Consider the following 22,530-nt stretch of genomic DNA (forward strand, 5'->3'; position numbering starts at 1 on the left):
GGCACATGTATATTTGTATACTAATCTCAAATTGACTAAGTATACTTTTTATGATTACACAAATGCAGAATTTCCAGGTATGCACCTTTAATTTGGCACAGCATGTCAGAAAGATGAAGAATAAGTGTGTTTCTCTACATCTCTGTTTGCTTTGTAGTTCTTGCCAGGAAAAGTGGCAGTCTGAGTAGCTCAGGTTGTGGAGGGCTTGCCTTCTGGTTTCAAGTTGGCACATTAAATCCTTTATCACCCTGATGGTATTAAAGATGCTCAAAATATATTAGCCTCTTGCGGGAACGATTTCCGTCATCTTAGTGTTTCGAAACCTATAAAGCTTGTTTGCACAACATAGAATCAATAAGTGTTAGGCTGGTGAGCAGATAGTCTTCCTCTGCTTCGATAATTTACAGTACAAAGAGCAAATAAAGGCCATGAATTCAAGGACATGATGGGACGTTTCATCCGCTCTGTCAAAATTCCAGCCCAACACCAACATAGAAAGATGCCATCTGACACGATATAATGAATTACATGTTTAGATCATAAGGAGTCAAATAATTTAGTGGTGAAGCAGTTCATTCTAGAAAGTGTTCTAAGAATAACAAGGGAAAATTATTATCTTTGGTAGTATAATATTTAATGTTTTAATAGGCCTACACTTGTGTGGGCTACAACAGAACAAACAGTAGCAAGAAACATTTTATCACTGATTGATTTTTCTAAGGAAACAATCTGACATTTTAATACATGTTTTAAAGTGTTACATTACATAAGAGTAAACAGTTAAAATTTTTTGAATGTTTTAAAGTGTTCCATTGCAACAATCATTATCAAGAAATGTTCTTATGTGTGTATGTGTTAAAAATGATGGTATTTATTGATGATAACTTATGTATAGGTGAATAATTTTAGACCTTCAGGTATGGGGAATATTGATTTATGATGTAGAAATTGCTGATGAAGTAAGTTGGGGCTCCCAAAACATGCACGGGTGAAATAATTGTACGAAATTTTAAACTGATAATATATTTTCAGGGCAGACCACCGTAGTATATTATGTGCTGGATGTCATTCATTGTTATTGGAAATAGTGGATAGTTGTTGGCATTGGAACCTTGTATTCATTATTTTTCCCCATGGACATTTTTATGATTGGTTACATAAAGAATGAGCACCTCTACCTTACCTACAAGGCCCCAGTAAGAATTCCAATGAATTTGAGATATCAGTAATTGAAACTTAGTGCTGAATCTGGGTCCTGTCAGTGTTAGGGACTTTTTTTCATTAACTAACACTACTGTAGTGATATTTAGGTCACTGTCCGTAATAAAATTACTGATTGTTACTGGTTGCTTCCTTTTCATTTAAATTCATGAGGGTATCGAGTCCATTAATGCAGTATTGATAATTCTATATTATCCTCTTTGGCACGGACATATTTAAATTTAGGTTTATATGGGGAGCTTGCTCATTATTGTTTTTTACCCATCTTTTCTCCTGATTGAAAATGTTTTATAGCATTGATGGTCAACTTTGATAATTGGATTTTCCAATGTCACAATACTCTTAAAGCTGCATGAAGTGTTGCTTTTGAGATTGCACAGAGGGATAAATCTAGGGGAGTACTATACTTATTTGCTGTTACGGTGAGGAATTTACAGGGCAAATGTGGATAGTGAGATGGTTAAGTATTCCATTGAAATTAAAAGTCACCTTATACTGCATTTTAAAACCACTTAATGGCAAAATAGTTACCACCTCTTTTTCCACCAAGGTATTACAACACTGATATCTCCTGACCTGATTGTGTGGCTGTAGGTACTGCAAAAGCTTTATTTATTATTTTGTTAATGCTGTGTGTTCAGGGCGTCGACCTATGGAGATCTTTTGTCAATACTTGCACCATGTAATATGAACCTGCATGTAATTTAAATGGAGGAAGTGTGGAGTCTTGAATGTGAGGAAAAGGAACATTAAGGATGACACAAACACTCAGTCCCCAGGCCAGGGATATTATTCATTTACAATTGAAAGCCCCTGACCCAGCCGGGAATCGAACCTGGGGCCTCCGGGTTAGAGGCGGGCATGTTACCCCCCTAAACTATGGGGCCAGCTTTATTAATGTTCTATGAAATCTTGCACAACTGAACCAATGTTGTAACAACCTTATTATTGTTACCTTTATAGAAACAATTTCCTGCAGGATTTCATTAATTTAGTTTATGAGCAAGTCCAGAGGTTTAGAGTGATAGGGCAGGCCATGATGTTAATGTGATAAAGGAATTGTAGTAAATATTACTTCAACTACTTTGCTCTCCGTAAGACCTCTTAATGGGTGAAGTGCCCCGCCATGTTTACAGACCGCCAACTTAACATAACTTAGATATCCATTAATTACATACTGTGAAACTGTTTATTTAAATAATCAATCAGTATTTTCAGCATAATTACATTGAAGTTTAAATGTTTAGCAGTTTTAATTAAATGATGTCACAAACCCATATGCCACTCCACAGCAATGGAATAGTAATCCCCAGTATTGAATGATTATGAATGAGCAGTAGAACACTAGATGTTCAAAATCCTCTGTTGTCTTGTTCAGTGTAAAAGTACTAAAATAATTTAATTTTGCAGTTACTGCTACCCATCTGTTAATACGAATGTCATGAGGGAAATAAATTGAAAATTTTTCATATTTGTTTTAGTGCGTAGTAATCCCCACCTAGCCACTCATTCCTGATACCAAGCTAACAAAATTTCTAGGGAGAACACTGCACTAGTTAGAGAAGAGGCTGGTGGGACAGGATAAATTGACATGGAACGCTGCATCATTCTAGTCCCTGGATTGATAAGCCATGCATATTAGTAATGACTGCAATCTTTATTTATAAATTGTAACAACTGTGTATCTATATATTGATTATTTTGGCAGCATTTTCTTTTAATTAACCATTTCGGGTGTAATAGGGATACCTAAATATTTTTAGCTTAGGGTCTTGCCTTTCTTTTTGTTGTTGTTTGAGTTCTTGTAACTGAAAAAAACTGGATGTATTTGAACCCACATTTAGAATTCTCTTATCCATGGATAGTTTTAGGTTTAATATCATTTCAGCATCCATGAATTGACTGGAGATTTATGTGAAGACTGAAACAGTGATTTTAATCTGCCAAAAAATATACATGGCCAACCTAATTTGAAATCACCCAACCTTATTGGAAATAATTCTGTTCATGTACACTATTTGGATAGGAGGATTAATGAGGCAGATATCTTTTCAGAATGCCTTATAGTCTTAATTTCTAAAGCACATAGCCTGTGAGAAATTTTCTTTCTACCTGAGAGGAACTTCACATTTATTGTAAGTCACTTTGATTTAGTCATTTTTTATATTCACATGAAACAGTGGATGTGCTGTCTTAATACCACTCTGATGAGTTGTCAGACTTTTCATGAGAGTGCCTGCTACTGGGACAGTCGTCAGCATCCTCCTTCGCAGTTTCAGAAGTCACTGATGTGGATTAGTCACCTCACCTGACAATGTTTTCAACCTCACAAATTTTCCAACTGTTTCCAATGATACACTCCCAGCACCCGTGTTAATGGCCAGTCAATCCAGTTCTTCCCATCAGCTGCAACCAGCACCACATCCCCTTCTCCAGTGTAAATAGAGATCTTATCCTGCTTCTGGATCAACAGGTTTATGTACCCTTCTCAAAATCTTGTTGCAACTGTAGTAGAAATCACAATCTACTTGATAATTTCACAGAATCCAGTTGATCTACTGTAAATCTAGTATTCCCATGCTGACATCGCCTTGCAAAGTACTTGAAGGTTGAAGTTGGTTGAGGGAGGCAAGTAGGTAGGAGGACAGGAGTTAACGATGGCTTCACACTCGCGCAGTATTGTCATTATCTCTTCGCAACACAGTGAAGCTGTCCCGAGGACACTTTTCAAATTTCTTTTTACTATCTGAATCTGACTTTGCCACCAGCCACCAACAACCCCACCAGCCTGCTGTAGGAGGGTTAATCTTCTACTGTATTCACTGCATGGTGGACTCTCTTTCTGTGCAGTTTTAGTCGACAGTTCAAAACACATTATCTGAACCAGTGAAATTTGTTCCAATTTTTTGTAGACACTTTTGGTCTTTCTCATCAAGTGATGAACCGTTGAAAACTCAGTGAAAATCCATTCGTAATGAAATTGCAGACTAGTTCCAAGTGCACTGCCTCATACACAACAAATTTAAAGAACATAATCCACCCCTTCCTTTTTACTTTCAGTATCAAGAGTCCAGCAAGGTCTACATCTGTCACCTTAAATACCACAGCAACTTTTATTTTGTTTTTCGATATAGTTCCAGAATCAGGATCTGCCTTCTTAGCTTTGTGCCATTTTTTAATTTCACACATCTTGATAGCATGGTCTGGCTTCTCCTTCATCCTTGTATAACTGAAAATTGTTCACGCAATTGCAACAGTAACATGCGAGTGCCAAAGTGTAATATTCCAACACCCCTTGGCCTCTCTCTAAATCTGAACCCAACATAGGGAATAAATTCAGTTAAGTTTGGACCTTTGTCATACAATAATTCAGTGACATCTACCTCTTCCTTTTGCTCGATGCCTTGAATATGGGGCTAATTCGCATCATTGCACTGTCCTTAAAACACCCCGATGAAGTAGAATATAGCCTGTACCTCTAGCCCCTTCATAATGTCTCACTTCAACAATACCATCTTTAGCCCATTCTTGCAGTACAGCATCATACGCATCAAATTAATTCTCACGAATAATTTTCTCAGGCATAGAATACCGTCTTTCTTCTACAACATGGCTGTTTTATATATTACTTGCAATCCCTATTGTTTCTCAACTTTTGTGTCAAGAGGGCAATGATGATGGTGAAAGTATTCTTAATAAAAAAAAGGACAGGGTGGTAGATATATTCCATTGTCACAAAGCAGCAGGAATAAATGCAATTAGACCTGAAATGATGAAGTATAGTGGGAAGGAAGGGTTGAAATGGCTTAATGAAAGAAGATTATCATGGAGTGTTATTAAGGTACCTTCAGATTGGATGTAAGCTGTAATTGCTCCAACCTATAAGCAGGCAAAGAGGAAGTATTGTAACTGTTATCAAGGTATCTTAATCTTAATAATCAGTATACCAGGCAAGGTGCTCATTGTCATCTTGGGAGGGAGGGTGAGATCAGTGGTTCAGAGGAAGTAGAATGAAATCAGTGTGGTTTCAGACCATAAAGGCGCTGTCAGGATTGTATTTTCTCTATTCACCAGAATTTTGGAGTAACTTTGTTGTTTGTAGTTTACATAGATCATCTGCTAAAAGGTATAGAATGGCAGGAAGGGATTCAGTAAGGTGAAAATTTAGTAAGCAATCTGGCATATGCTGACAACTTTATCTTAATGGCAGATTCTGCCTGAAGCCTACAGTCTGCTGTCTTGGAACTTGAAAATAGGTACAATGAGTATGGTATGAAAATCAGCCTTTCTAAGACTAAATTGATGTCACTAGGTAAGACAAAATAAGTACAAAATACTGAATGCATTCTTACACACGATCATCAGTTTATTGCCTTATTACATGATATACAAAAATGCTATCTGATTTGAGTGTTGGTTCACTTTTAGTTCACCTCCTTGATGGTGATTTTTGATCAGTCAGCCCCATTAAGTATGAGTCTTGCTATTAGAATAAGATTGAAATGAAATTTTCAAGGAATGTTCCTTCTCATCTTAATTTAGCCATTCAGAATATTGATAATAATAATAATAATAATAATAATAATAATAATAATAATAATAATAATAATAATATACTGTTGCATTTTTTTTGAACTGACACCTATAGAAAAATATCAATGTCTGAACACTGAGGCAAAGAACAATAAATGTGTCATATCTTTCATAGTATGCATCTCAACCATGATGATAAGAAAAGGATGTGTTTCTTGTAGACTCACTACACTGCACCAATCTACATGTGTCAGTGCTTGTGCACTACAAAAGAATTATACCTTTATTGGGCTCTATTGGCTCCTCATATACAATACAAGATTAAAATTGCATTAGTGCAGTCTGTGTTTTTGCCCATTGACAGCATGGCCTGAAGTTATCAGTGAAGTTACCCGGAAGTTTGTGTTGATTAAGAAGATGTAATAAAGTCTTGTAGGTGTATAATTCAGTTCTGCCAGTACGGATATGAAGCTGATATGTAACACTGCGAAAGACGCAAATACTGAACATATGTAATTGATTTAGTGGTATGTTTTACACACTGTTAAGTCAAAAGAAGGTATATGATTGTTCAACCTTTCAATACTATTGAAATGAGAAATGTAATTTTTACATTTCTACTTAATTATAATTGGTACCGGTGTCGACCATTATTCTTCGTCATCATCAGCCGATCACAAATAAGCATAAGACACAATTCACAGGTAAATAAAATGTGAATTTTAAATAATTCCATCACTTGATGTTTGTGAAGCACTAAAACACTTTAGGGCGCACTGTGTGTTGAAATTTCAGCCATTCACAAATAAGTATAAAAGGCAATGCAGATGTAAACAAAATGTGAAGTTTAAAAAATTCCATCAGATGCTGTCTAAGAAGCACCATAGCACTTTAGGGCATACTGCGTGTTGGAAATTCAATGGTATGAAGAAGTCTATGATCAAATATGTATTTTTAGTTGTAGTTCATGAAGCACAGTGCCAATCCACACATATGTCCGGCTGCTCTTCAGGAATTTGCTCCTTACTACATTTACGTATTTGATCTATGACTTCTTCATGATTTTGGAACCATCAACACGCAGCACTGATCCCTAAAATGATATACCGATAGTGCATCACGAACTACAACTAAAAATACGTATTTGATCCTAGACTTCTTCATAACATTCAATTTCCAACACACATTGTTCCTTAAAGTGTTATATTTCTTCTTAGACTGCATCTGACTGAATTTTTAAAATTTCACATGCGGTTTACCTGTGCATTGTCTTTTATACTTTTTAGTGATCGGCTGAGATTTCAACACACAGTGCTCCCTGAAGTGTTATAGTGCTTCACAAACAGCAACTGAAAGAATTATTCTACTTCACATTTTACTTACCTGTGCGTTGTCATTTATACTTATTTATGACCGGCTGATGATGTCCAAGAATAATGGTCGAAACTGGTACCAATTATAATTAAGTAGGAATGTAAAAATTAAACTTAATAGTGAACTCACCTCAATGAAGAACACTATGAAATTCTTATCTCTTAATATTTTACACACTGCTTGCAATATAATCAACATATCCACTGTATAAAGAAAGGAATACAGAACTGGTGACTTAATCTTGATCAAGTCTTTCAAAATCAATTTCTTGTTGAATTGTCTGTACAAGACCAGGGTTCAGTAGAACGGTACATTTCAAAAACACATATTAGAATTACAAGCTAGGTCAATCTGACCGGTAAAAGAAATTAAATAGCTTGTGGCTTTTCGTGTTGGGGGTGTCCGAGGACAAGTTCGGCTCACCAGATTCAGGTCTTTTGTTCTGACCCCCATAGGCAACCTGCGCATCTTGATGAGGACGAAATGACGATGAAGATGACACGTACACCCAGCTCCAACGTCAGCAAAATTAGCCAATGAAGGTTAAAATTCCCAACTCTGCCGGGAATCGAACCCGGGCCCCCTGTGACCAAAGGCCAGCAAGCTAAACATTTAGCCATGGAGCCGGACAATCTGAACATTGAGACACTTTCTACATGCAGCTTGACTTGATCAGAATTTTATATCCATCTCTGTTCCTCACACATGGGAGGATAAATTCCAGGTGATCCTGGCTTAACCTCCATGTGAAGAGGTATCTTAGTACAGAATCCTCTCCCAGATATATGTTTCTGCAAGACCTTGCACACTTAACAAATCAGAAATGATACCATTCATTGCAGTTATTTTGTTAGAGTTTCAGAGGGACGAACCATCAGTTACGATAATGTTATTAGGATAACTTATGCATTTTTCAATTTCAGTACAGATTTTGGCCTTGTTGGAATATCTGTTTGCAGCCTTGGTTTGCTTGCACATAAAATGGCATGAGTTTATTAAATCAAACGCAAGGTTTAGGAACATTGCAAACTGAATGGTACTTTCACATTCAGTAAACACTTCAAGACCCAGATTACTGCAAAATTTAAGAGCATTAGCCACAGAATTACTGAAGGTTTATGTACCTAAGGAAATGTTTATCTTCTGTCTCACCCACTCTAAATTATTTCTCCTTAATCTATAATCAGTGTGCAGGCTTTTCACTTCCTGTAATAGTACCAAGTTCTGCCAGGTATTTCACCTCAGTAATATTTTGTGGTCTGGAGCACTACCATCTATAAGAACCTGCTTTTCTGCTAGGGAATCCATAGCGAGTTTTATATTATGAAGAGTGTGGAGCATAAATGACTGTGTTGGGTGGGAAACAATTTGTCTCTTTTCATCCTCACAACCCATTGTTGAGTTAATTCCTTGGTCTTTAAAGAGGAAACCATAGACGTGATGAAATGAATAATAAATCTGTCTCACAGTACTTTCTCTGTTTAACACTAACATGGGTTTAATATCAAACAGGAACTGCAAAGTCAATGTCGGTTATAATTCAGTAACATTTAGTTGAAACAAAATGTATCCCTGGATTAGTTACACTGATTAGTACAGCCATTCTCGAGACAACAATCTGACCTTTCACTTCTCAATACATATGAATTCCTGTCACAATGCACAATATATCTATATTGAGCAAGTGGCCATGCGGTTAGGGTCATACAGCTCTGAGCTTGTGTTCAGGAAATAGTGGGTCGAAACCACTGTTGGCAGCCCTGATGATGGTTTACTGTGGCAGGCAAATGCTGGGGCTGTGCCTTAATTAGGGCCACATTCACTTTATTTCCACTCCTAGTCCTTTCCTGTCCCATCGTCGCCAAAAGATGTATCTGTGTCGGTGCAACGTAAAGCAAAGTGCAATGACCCTGTCAGCTGACCATATGGAGCACTGATGTGAGACGTATGATATTGTAGATAACCTATAGGTCATGGTTCGTGTTGTTTAGGGCTTGTGACTTCCATATGAGGTGGCCTGCCCTAATCCTTCTCTGGTGAGATACTGTGTGCTCAATGCCTGTTGTATTCTGGTTTGGCCTAGAACAAGTTTGTCACTTGTATTTGGGGTCTCAGTCTCATCCTTGGCTCTTACGATATGAAAGTGACTGAGATATGAGCAGTATGGGTAACATCACTCCTAATACAGCCAGATCCTATAGGAAAAGATCTGTGTGTACAGTTCAGTGAACATGAGAGACTGGTAAGTAATAGCACTGTCTGGCTGGAAGAGGAAAGCAATGCAAAACTACCTTACTCTTCATTTCCTTAGTTTGCCTCCTCAGTGACACCTAGCTCTCTATGGCAGCTGATGGTAGAGCTGTTGAGGATCCTCCCTGCCTTCAGACTGAGCACTTCATATACAAGAGGAAATGTGGAGGATACATTTTCCTGCTGATTTGTATTTGTTGGTACAGGATGTGAAAGATAACAGTCATAAATTGTGAAGTTCTTAATATTTCAGAATTTTTTGTTTCACAATGCGCAGATTATTTATAAGTATGTCTGTACATTTTCCTGATTGTTCAGTGTTATTTTGGAAGGTTCAATATTATATAATTTTTCTACTCTTCAAAAATAACTCTGAGCATTGAAACAGGACATTACTCCACACCTGAAGGTCTCTTAGTTGTCATGCTCTTATGGATACTCGACATGGAGATTTTCTCACAAATGATAATGAAGATTTGAAACTGAAACTGTCTCATTTACTAGGAAATGATGAATTGTAAGCCCACTCGTATATAAATACATTTCCAAATGTGTCTGAAAAAATTTCCTAATACATTAACTTTTCCACAGGAGAATTACAAAATTACATCAGAAGAGATGCATTTGAAAGAAGAACCAAAATCAGAGTTAGCAACGCCAAGAGAAACACAGGTGAATACATTTGAAGTATGCTAATCTTTTGATGACATTTTTCTGATAATGGAAATTGTAACAAACTGCTCAATGGACATCATTGAGCAACTCCTCATTTTAAAGCAGACATTTTGAAGATCCTTGGAAAGGTGAGTGTGCCTTCCAATATTTTAAAACAATTTTCATATATTCTCCATGTAGTTTGAAAATTTATTGCTAGGTAATACATAGCAGCTATTATTGTTCAAAGGCCCTCCATTGCATGGCACCTGGTGGCTGGTTTCTTCGCTGTTACTACTACCTTATCCTAATTGGATTTAGACTACGAGCATGGCTATCTTCCTTTCATCATGTGCCAAAGACCTCCAACCCATATCTTCATAATATAGATCAGAGATATCTGTCATAAGTCCTCTTTTGCCTGAATTTTTTCCTCATAATATTACTTTTAAAAGACTGTTCTTTTAGAAGTACTCATAATGTGATACATGTGTTTCAGTCTCTTGAGTAAAATTGTCTAGATAAGCTGAGGTCGACAGCTCATTGTGTGGGGTTCTCCACTGTCGGCAGTCCTGAAGATGGTTTTAATGGTTTACCATTTTCGTATGCTGGGGCTGTACGTTAATTAAAGCCACGGCTAATTCCTTTCTACTCCTAGCCCTTTCCTATCCTTTTGTTGCCATTAGACCTATCTCCTTTGGTTTGCATTAAAATAACCCACAAGAATTACACAATTCACCATTATATATCCACTTCTTGAAAGTATGTATTGTCTTTTCTGTGGGTATTAGAATATATTGTAGGTTGGAGAGGACACTGCACTTTGTTATTCTCTTTTTGAGCTTTATTCTGAGATTGTTTCAGGATAGGAGTTGCCACATGCTAATGAAGATGGACTCTGCTTTCTCTGTCCAGCATTTGATTTCAGTACAATGGTCCTATGTTACTCTCTAGGTATACCATACTTTTAACCCTGTCTGCCTGTATGCTGTACATCAGAAAAATTTCTGATGGTGTAGGTTTCCTTATTGCATTGCTCTTGTTGTGTTGAGGACAAAGTCACAATGTTTGGATAGAACTTTTGCAAATTGTGGAGAACACTCATTTAAGGCAGGACAGGAAGTGCGCTATAGTGGAAGGTGACAAGGACTAGGTTCGAGCATACATAGGAGAGTGTAAGTGAGGATATTGTACAGTGCGTGCCTTATGAAACATACAATCTCATCGTAAATTATAATATTCCTGGAAGCCTTTCACAAATCCTTCCAATAATTACACACATGTAACTGCACTTTACACATAACTCAGTATGTTTATCACTTGATAGAAGACTATGAATCATTCACTGTCACTATATCTAGGCATGCTAAATCTCTTAGAGAATCGCTTCCTACTGTTTCACCATATTCTGTATCCAGGCCTATTTCATTTCCACTGGCATGTCTGTGGTTTTATTACCAGTTTCTCTTGCGGTTTCGGTATTGCTTCCATCACTGTCACTATTTCTGTCCATTTCACTTCCCTCTTTTATGTTTACCATGGTCCAATAAACTGTCACATGAAATTACAGTTCTTGAAATTTATTTACGTGCTCACAAATTTTACTTCCAGTCCTCATTTGTAATAGAAGCAATTTGTTCATCATAAATTATAGTAATGCTTCCATTCTGAACATCATATTTTGTTCAGAAATGTCATTCTTGACACTTGCCCATATCAGCTTAAGGGGATTCAATTCTGGGTGATATGGAGAAAGGTGTAATACAGTTTGACCATGCTTGGCTTAAATACAGTCTATTTTATAAGTGCACTGGACTGGCTTGTTCATCTTAATTAGTGAATATAACCAGATCCTCTGCATGTCCTCTTGGAAACGAATTGCAGTCTCCGTTAACCAGGACACAATTTCTCAGTTGTTATTTTTTGAGAGTCATCAGTCAATAGACTGGTTTGATGCAGCGCTTCTTGTGCCCCTGTACTGTGGTGTCCTTTTCATCTCTAGATAACTACTACATCATACATCTGCTCTGATCTGCTTGTAATATTCGTATCTTGGTCTACCCCTGCTGTTCTTACCAGCTACACTTCCCTCAAAAACCAACTGAACAAGTCCTGGGTGTCTTAAGATATGTCCTATCATTCTATCTCTTCTTGTCAAATTTAGCCAAATTGAGCTCTCACCAATTTAATTCCATATCTCTTCGTTCGTGATTCATCTTTAACACTATATTTCAAGAGCTTCTACCATCTTTTTTCCTGAGCTATTTATCATCCATGTTTTTCTTCCATACAACACCGTGCTCCAGATAAATGTGTTCAAAAACATCTAAGTAATCCGTTTATCACGGTTTGAAAGATGAAAATTTGTTTTCTGAAGAAAGGCCCTCCTTGCTTGTGCTAGCCTGCAGTCTGCATTGTATGTCCACATTATTTGTGCTGTCATTAGTTTATTTACTACCCAAGTAACAATATTCATCTACTACCTTTAGAAGTTCATATCCTAATCTAATTTTTTCTGCATCAGCTGACTTTGTTCTACTGCACTTCATTACTTACATTTTGGATTTATTTATTTTGATCTTGTACTCCTTCCCCAAGACTCTGTCTGTACCATTCAACAATTTCTCCAGATCTCCTGCAGACTGAGATATAATAACAATATCATGAGCAAACTTCAGAAATTTGATTTCCTCTCCTTTGATTGTGATACCCTTTTGAAATTCCTCTTTGATTGGTTTTCTTTACTGCCTCTTTCTTATATATGAACGTTGTAAAGGAGGGGAACCTCAGTCCTGCCTCACTCCCTTATGGAATACTGCTGCTTTCTCACAGTCTTTGATTGTTATCACAGCAGACTGATTTTTGTGTAGATTGCAAATTATTCTTCTTTCTCGGTATCTGATAATGAATGCCTTTTGTTGTTCTATGGACACTATGTATGTGTGCTTGTCCTTCTTAATTCAATCCTCTAAATGTAAAGTCAGGATTGCTTCATGTGTTCTTACATTTCTTCTGTAGCCAAATTGATGTCCTCAAACTCAGTGTCAAATTGTCTTTCCATACTAAACTAATGGTGTGCCTTCCTCGGGAATAGATATGATATCATTCTGCCAAAAACTGTATGGCAATTCTCCTTTTTCACGTATCTTGCACACTAAAGGAAATAACCTCACCATGCTGGTTTTTCTTACAGCACTCAGTAATTCTAAGGATATGCCATCAATTTCTGGTGCCTTGTTTATACTTCGGTCTTTGAAAACTTCTCAAAATCTGACCTCATAATTGAGACTCCCATTTCATCAGCACCAACAGTCTCTTATTTTTCTGGAACCCTATCATCTACTTCTTTTCCTTGATACTGGTGTTGGATTTGTTCCTGCCATTTTTCTGCTTTGTCTTTTTTTTTTTTTTGGCTAGAAGTTTTTTCCAACTGAGCTGTTATTGAGGGGATTTGGTTGGATACAGTGGGAAGGATGCACATACGAAATCAGTCCAATCATCAAATTGCAGTTTCATAGGATTATCAGCAAGCTGTTGACTATGTTCCTCCATATACAATCCATTGGCACTGTTGTATCACCCATCACTACTCTTTCTTATCTAGTTTTCCTTTCTCCAAAGGCTTCCTTGATTTAACTGCATGCAGTTTCTACGTTTCCTAGGATCTAAATCCTTGAACATCCTTAAACTTCTCTTTCAGCCATTCTTCCAGAGATGGTTTTCTGTGGTTTCCCAATTTTAAATCAGGTAAATACTGAAACTCTACTTTAATTAATCCTTTGGAACCTGACTACTAGTCTAATCTGCAGGGACAGAAAACTATTTATATTCAAAAATTTGGTTTTAATTTTGTATATTGAGGATTGGTCAAAAACTGGCATTTTTCAAAGCTATATACATCACAGATCAATGCCTAACTGTTCATTAACTGTTTTTCAGTCTTCAATAGTGAATCGTCATGTTATATTTTTTGAAGCAGCTCTCCAGATGGAGTAAAATACCACATTTTTCACATAGCTACCTCACTTCAGACCTTATTTTATGACCCTTGCATACATTGCAGGGCCTAGAAGGATGTTTTTTTTTCTATTGGAGGAATAAGCACTGGAAAATGTCTCCGTACATTTGCCTGTAGCCGCAGGTGGCTGTGTTGACTGGGCGTTCTTCCTTTTGATGTCCTGGGCAGGAGACCAAAACTCTGCAACAATCGCTCGGCAAATGCTGTGAGAAATTCTGTTATAATGCAGCCCCCTGCCAGTATCCATCATGAACACAATGTATGAATTGAAGATAGCCATATCCAACAGATACAGCATTATCTTTTTATAACCCTTGATAGTCCATCGTGTTCCGAGGAAACATGCAAGGACTTGGTTTTAACAATATACTGCATTCATTTTCCGGTTGTATCTTTCAATACCCTTGGGGTTTTTCACTACTTCCTCTCCTCCACCTCATTTTCTTTGAATTTTCTTATCAAAGTCCAAGTCCTTATCAGCAGTTGAAAGTAAATGCATATCCTTTCTGTCTTTCCATTTTATGGCGAGAATATTATTAGCATTGATTATTTTCACCGTGTTGGTTAATCCTGTCTGTATCGACTTATATTCATATTTCTATAGAACACATTCCTGTCTTGTCAATACTTTACATATTTTATTATACTTAATTACCATACATGTTTCTAGAGCTAACTACTTTCTTCTTCAGCGGTGTCAAAATGTCAACAATCTTTGGACTTGGTACATTGGTACAAATATACTTATCGAGAGGACAATTATATACAGTATAAATCTTCAAATTTTAAAAATATTTTTTTGTGTTTCAAATTGACTAACTATGTCATATTTATATTACAGACTTTAAAATAAATTTTCTAGTCATAAATGAATAAAATCTATTAAATTAGGCACTATATGCTGAAATTTTAAATCTGCTCTTCTCTTGGTACTTAAGTCCTTATTTACATCTAAAAAAGAATATAATGTTTCTTTATGTCTAAATTTACATTTGCTTTGTCATTTAATAAAATACTTGAAATAGAATATTATTGAATCGTAAATAAATAAATAAATAAATAACACATGTTAAGTTAGTCACTATGTTGAAATTAAAATATATTCTGTTCCCTTCTTGAGAGGAAAGGAAAAATTTTCAAGAAGAGAGCAGAAAATGTTAGCCCAAAAACAGCTCGTGTTAGACAACAATCTCAACATACTTAAGGCTTATGCGACGAAAAATGTGCACAAAAAGGGAAACAGAAAATCATAACCATTTAAACAGAATGACTCAAAAATTTCACCCTCCCATTATAAATTATTCAAGAGCAGTACTAACAGGGCAGGAAAACATGATACTAGAAAATGGTCAGAAGCACAGTTGACCAAACACGAATATAATAAATGCCACTGCCAAAATGGTTATTGAGTCAGAAGTAGCTGTTAAAAAATGCCCCCGGAAATACAAGATGGGGTCAGATTCGATATTAGGAGAAAATGAACAAAATCCATATATCAAAAAGAAGAACATTACCTACTAGTAACAATAGAAACCTAAAACATTTTGTAGAACAGGAACAGGTAATAAACCTCAAAAAGAAAATTAAAGATAAGAACCTCATTATCACTAGGGCAGATAAAGGAAACACAACAGTAATAATGGAAAAAACAGATTACACCAAAAAAAAAACAAAGAATTTTTCAATAAGAGCTTTTTTATGGTTACTAAAAAATCTGACCTACCAGATTCAACGTCTCCAAAAATTAACCCTATAAATACGTAATTTTTATTTACAGAAGAAGAGAAGACAAAACTGATAACTATGAAACCCGGACTGCCAGTAGCGAAAGCTTTACCTCAGATCCATAAGGCCGGTGTTTCCATACGCCCCATCATCAATTACAGGCCAAGCCCATGGTATAAATTAACACAATTTATCCAAAATTTTCTATGAACGAATTATAATTTTCTATCAAATAGTTCTGTGAAAAATAATATTGAGTTAATTAAACAACTAGATAGCTTTGAAATACAGCCTTTCCATTCGTTGACTTCTTTTGACATAACAATATGTATCCGAGTATCAATACTAAGACAGTTTTTCCTATTATCCCAAGTAATTTAAATAAATATAGTAACCTCAGTCAATTCGAGATCCAATATTTCATGGAAATTTTGAAACTAGTAGTTAAAAATAATTTCTTCCGTTTTAATAATTGCATACATCAGCAGGATGGCTTGGCTATGGGGTCGCCGGCTTAAGGGATACTTGTGGATATATACATTGACTATTTAGAGCATACGGCAATTATTAACAATTGTAATTTTACGAACATAAAATATTGGACCAGGTTTGTAGATCACAATCTCGTTATAGTTGACGAGAGAATTACTGATACAGGCTTCACCCATAACAATTTAAACAATATTGATCCGCAGATAAAGTTCACTCTGGAATCTGAGTCAAATGGAAGCATAAATTTTCTAGACCTCACATTAATCAGACTTCCTTCTTCTAATGAATACAATATTTACAGGAAACCGACACAGACAGCTCCTACCATCAAGAAAGATTTTTCCATCCCAATGCACACCAATGTGCTGCCTGCAGCAGTATGGTAGACTGGGCATTCAGTATACTGCTAAATAAAGAATATCTAAATAAAGAATTAAATACAATTCGCTCCATAGCTAAATACAACGGGTAATAATTTATAGAGCGCATTATCAATAAACGCAGATATTGCTTAAAGTCAACTTTAACTATAACTTAGAGAAAATTTAACCTCATCGTTATTCAGCCTTTACTTTCAGTTAAGATAGTTACATCATAACAAATGTTTTGAAGAAACATAACACTAAAATCGCATATCGAACTGATAAATTTTGAAACTAGTAGTTTAAAATAATTTCTTCCGTTCTCGACGTCACAGAGGAATGCTTCATTCACTTGGATCAGTTCTAGAACTCCAATTCGAACATGAATGAAATCTCAGAAAAAAAACTAACATTCTCTTTGATCTTTTAATTAAAATCTTTAGATGTGTCGATCTTCCGAATGGATGGTCAGTGTTTATCATGATACACAATACCCTATCACTTTGCAAACCCCTACCACACTCTCCACAAGACCTGCCTTAAACACCTCCTCCTTTGCTCTCCTCCCCAAAACCGCTCCCCCCAATTCCCCTCTCCCCACCAGATATAACGTACCTCACTACACTCCACCCATCAGTATTAGTCTGTCTCTTCTCACAAACTGTAGTTACTCAACACGCTGTCCAAGGTGAGTCACATATACCGTATATTACACACACTTTAGCTTGTCCAAGTCCATTACATTTTAATACTTATAATTCCTTCGTTTTCATTTCGCATCAGGCTGATTCAAATCCTTCCGATTGAACTGGGAAATTTTAGTTCATCTGTATTACATCAGAGGAGAAGACGGAAGGACAACCAATTACCTCTAACCGTTTCTTACTTTATAATTTGTTTAGTACATCATTGTATAATTTTAGCGAACACAGTAAGACATTGGAGACGAGTGTATTGAGATATACTAACGCGTATATCTACAACTTCTTTACATGAACAAGGTGTTGTCAACTAAAATTATGTTTCCACTTTGACAACATTTGAATAACAGTTGTCTTAAAGGACAGACAAATTAATGCCAAAGATTCAAATGCAACTGTAAATAGGGCATGATGATTTGAGTATTAGCACGTAAACAGATCAACAGAAACAGTGTATCAAGTGATTGCTATAAGTTTTTACTATTTTATTCAGCACACAGTGTAAATAAGCATCTCAAAAGACTGTTATACGTCGATAACATGTCAAAACGTTTTAATCTTTTATTGTGTGATTAATGTATTTTATAACATTTAAATGTCGAAACCAGGAACATTAATAAATAAATGTTGATAATAATACCTTATACTACTCATAATTTGTATTGAAGAGGTTGAACCTTAAAAAAATTATCTCTGTGATATGCAGCTGCCAAACTTATGTGTTCGCTCTATATAGGAAAGGAGTGTTCCCAGCTTTGACTAGCGGCAAGTGCCTGCAGTCGTGTTTTCCCTATTATATTGCGCGGAGTGTAGCCTTTGGTGATCGTGACGGGCCCTTTTACTGTGGAGCCATCCATATCGAAACTGGATTATGAATGAATGGAGGCATTTGCTCTTCACAGATGAATCCTGCTTCATTTTGCAGAACCATTCACATCGCACATTAATCTGGAGAGCACCAGGTAGCCGATACAAACACAGGATGATCGTGGAACAGGACCTGTATGGTGATGGTGGCGTCATGGTGTGGAGCGGCATCATGTTGAATGGCCGTACGGACCTGCACATATTTATGGGTAGTCTGGGGAGCACTGTTAGCGCTTGAAGAGACATTGATGAGGTACTGAGACCATATGTTCAACTCTTCAGTAGTTAGGTTGGTCCAGACTTCCACTTAACGGACAGTAATGCCCCACCGCACCGTGCTGCTCCGGTGGAAGAAATTGTGGCTGGGGAGGACAGTCATCGCATGGACTGGCCAGCGAGGTCTGCGGTTCTGAATCCTATAGAACATGCCTGGGACACATTGGGGAGTTGAATTGCATCCCGTCAGCCTCTACCAAGGACCCTCTAAGACATTCGCATTGCCCTTTCGGAGGATAGGGATCGACTTCCACAAGAGCTCTTGGGCCATCTGATAGAGAGCATGCCACGTCGCTGCGGTGCATGTGTGGCCATTAGGGGTAACCATACACCTTATTAACAGCATACTTTTTTGTGGAAGACATTGCCAAATTTTGTTAGTTGTTGGCAAAGATGTAAAGATCGGGCCAGCTAGGAAGACGTCTGGGAGCGCATGCGCACTTTGGACTACCCCGCGTAGCGCATCCCCTCCTAACATAGCTCCTGCTACAAGGACAGTTCAGTGCATAAGTTTACACTCAGCTGTCCCGCGCTCCTTTCTATTTTCTCGTTGTCTAGTAACTGTGTTTAGTGGTGGTGTATGTTAGGCCTATCTCTGACAGTATGGAAGGCGTTAAAAGTAGCCTACATCGTAAGGTGCTAAAGAGTCAGACTGATGCAGCAATCTTGAGCGTTATAGACTTTACACAAAGGGAAGCAATGGAAGGAAATATCAAAAAAGGCTTTCACGGCCGCAGATCTTATAATCACAGCAATAGAACCAGCTTTTGGGTGGTTAGGCCATGTGCATTATGCAGAATTTCGTCCAGACGTGCCATTTGGACTCACCAGCTGGAATGGCACAGCCCTCCAGGACTCTGCTTAGCAGTGGCAGACCAAACTGTGTGGCCCCGCCGTGTTAGCAAATCAAGTTTGCTAACCTGCTAAAGCAGAAATGATTTCTCCGTTTAAAAAATGCTCCCCCATTAGAGATACAATATCAAAAAAAGGCTTTCACGGCCGCAGATCTTATAATCACAGCAATAGAACCAGCTTTTGGGTGGTTAGGCCATGTGCATTATGCAGAGTTTCGTCCAGACGTGCCATTTGGACTCATCAGCTGGAATGGCACGCCCCTCCAGGACTCTGCTTAGCAGTGGCAGACCAAACTGTGTGGCCCCGCCGTGTTGAATGATAATTTCTAAAAAATGTGATGCTGTTCTGGTCATGTTTAGGAAATATATTAGGTTGTTTTAAACTCTCTGAACAGAGTCCTTTTAAGAACAAACCAAAACCTGTGGCTCTAGAGCTGTGATGAGCATTACACTTTCATGCGACCACTGCTCAGCCCGATGGCCTGCAGTTCATAAGTCTGTGTGTGGTGAGCAAGACAAATTTTCTTGGCCATTATTCTTGGCTTTTTCGATTAACGATTCTACCTCTATATCAATTAACAACTTCTTTGCTCTCATACAGCCTGACTGGACCAGCAACTAGCCTTCAGAATCTGATAATAATCTCTGATTTATCCGAGATTCAATTCTGGGGCTTCTGGGAATGCAGTGTACTTCCTATCCATAGAAAACACGGCCAGCATTGTCCTTTAAAATCTGAATTGAAATGTTGTAAGTCTATATTAATATTGTCTAGAGTCAATGAAGAGTCCAACAACTGACTATTTGTTGTACAAACTTGAACATGGTACACAAGAGATTGACCTTTCTCAAGTTAAAATCCAATGTATGTATATCTGACAATCAGAGTCATCTGTGGGAACACAAGAAACAAACAAGTGACCAGTCATTTAAGAACACATGATAAAATGAACACAATAACAGGAAGTTGTAGGAAGAGAGGAAAAAAGTGAAGAGATTTTAATTGTCCTTTAAGTTTTTCTTCTTCTTTTTCTCCCTCTTCCAGTGCTGTCCTCTTTATCTTATTATGAGTTCCTTTTCTTGTTTCCTGTTCTTCATATAATTTTGACTTAACACTTGTTTGTTTGTTTCCTTTTTACATTGGGAGAATAAATTGATATTCGTATTGTGCAATTATGCAGTATATTTTGTCAGCTGTCATGTCTGTTTAAAAACTTTTACTCTACTTATCTGTTTAATCTACATTTCTTACTTTGTTTTGCATATTTTTTCCTTACAGCCTTCCAGCAATATTAAGAATGAAGTAACTGTAGATGAACACACAGTAGGTCAATTGGTCGCTTGTTTCAAAGAAGAAGACACGTAAGTACTGTTTAGCTTAATTATATTTTATACCCCTAACTTTCGACAATATGGAATTTGCAATTTATATGTTCAGTAGCTCCCTCTGCAGACAGGAGACGGACTGAAGTTCTCGATATCCCAAGGTGAGCACAGGTCCATCAAGATCATTCTCGAATTCTGTCTCCTGTTACTTCACTCATAGTCCGAACTTGTTTGTTTTAACATGGCTTGTGAGAAAAATCCACAAAATTAAAATAAGTCAGCCTGTAGTATCTAGTGATCAGCAGGCCGCCTAGTTGCCACCACTCAGTATCTGAACCAGTACAATGATTATTAATATTACCATCCCAGTTCTTTTCTCCATATTGTAATAGGTTTTCTTGGGGTGTCTGGTTGACCATGACATTGCTGTTGGCGATTCTTCCAACATGATCAATCCAGAGATTCAACCTGCTGTGTATTAGGCACTTGATTGCTTTCATACCTCTGTTCGTCTTTATGATTATTCTTTTGAATCCCCTATTTCTTTCATTAGTGACACTTCGCAAATACCTTCTTTCTGTGATATCAATATATTTACTGTTGCCTTGAGCGGCTTGTTAAATTTCAAGGCCATGAAATATAATGGCTCGTATGATATCATAGTAGATTTTTATCTTGGTGTTATTAGGTACATATTTTTAATGTTATTTCAGATGGAAGAAAAACATCAAAAACCTGCCTGGAACCTTTCTTATATTTCATGTTCTGATAATAATAATAATAATAATAATAATAATAATAATAATAATAATAATAATAATCGTATGGCCTCAGCTACCGTGTGCAGACATTTCAATTTGATGCCATCTGGCTGTCTGCTCGTCAATTTCGACGTTCCGCTTTACTCTAGGCCCCCACTAGATGGCAGACCGAGTAAACCGAAACTCTCTTGGGCGTCTATGGCTGAGATTTAATGAATTTTGTCGGGTAAACACCAAATGTGTCACCAGAGATCTTTTACATGCCGACATCGTACGACATGGAGTGTCGAATGGACTTTTTTCCGCCCTTCAAAAATCCGACTACCTCTGCCGGGTTTGAACCCGCTATCTTGGGATCCGGAGGCCGACACTCTACTGCTGATCCACAGAGGCAGCTTTCATGTTCTGATTATTTGCAGTTGGATGACCATGTTCTGATGTACTGAATTCTCTTTCTGTACTCAGAATTTATTCTGACCTTCGAAAATTTGATCTTGGGATCCAGTGGCTGAAATTCCAGCAATGGTCCACAGTGGTTGCTGTGTTATATTCCATCATATGTATTTTGTTTATTCTTCTTCACGTCTATCACCTCATTATAAACACTCCTCCATGCAGTTTGGAGATATTTCAGTGTCCAAATGTCAAGTCTATTGCTCTCCAACACTTAACTTGGCATCCTGTTGCCGTTTCACAATCTTTGTTCCTATATCTGACATTGTAAATAGTAGCTGATTTCTGCACAATCACGGGCAATGGATGGTAGAAATGAAAAGCACCACTCACTCACTCATCACAGTATTCCACGAAGTATCAAATCAATAAAACTGAAATATGGTCATGAGTAACAGGTAAGCAACCTGTTTGAGAAAAGCTTCCTGGTAGGTTAAATTAAGTGAGTAAACGAAAGCAAAAGTGGGGTTGATTCAGAGTGTGAGGTTGGCCTCAGCATCCTCAGTGTTCAGGCAGGTGGAAAGTATATTCTGCCTCTTGTCTGGCTCTGTTGGGTGAAAGTGAAGGATTCAAATGTTTAGTTTTCCAGGAATGCTATTCTTGAATATTTAAATCTGCAGCTCATCACAACAAAATAACCAGAAAATAGTTCAAGATGGTGGC

The sequence above is a fragment of the Anabrus simplex genome, chromosome 10 (assembly GCF_040414725.1).
Source record: "Anabrus simplex isolate iqAnaSimp1 chromosome 10, ASM4041472v1, whole genome shotgun sequence".
Classification (NCBI taxonomy): domain Eukaryota; kingdom Metazoa; phylum Arthropoda; class Insecta; order Orthoptera; family Tettigoniidae; genus Anabrus; species Anabrus simplex.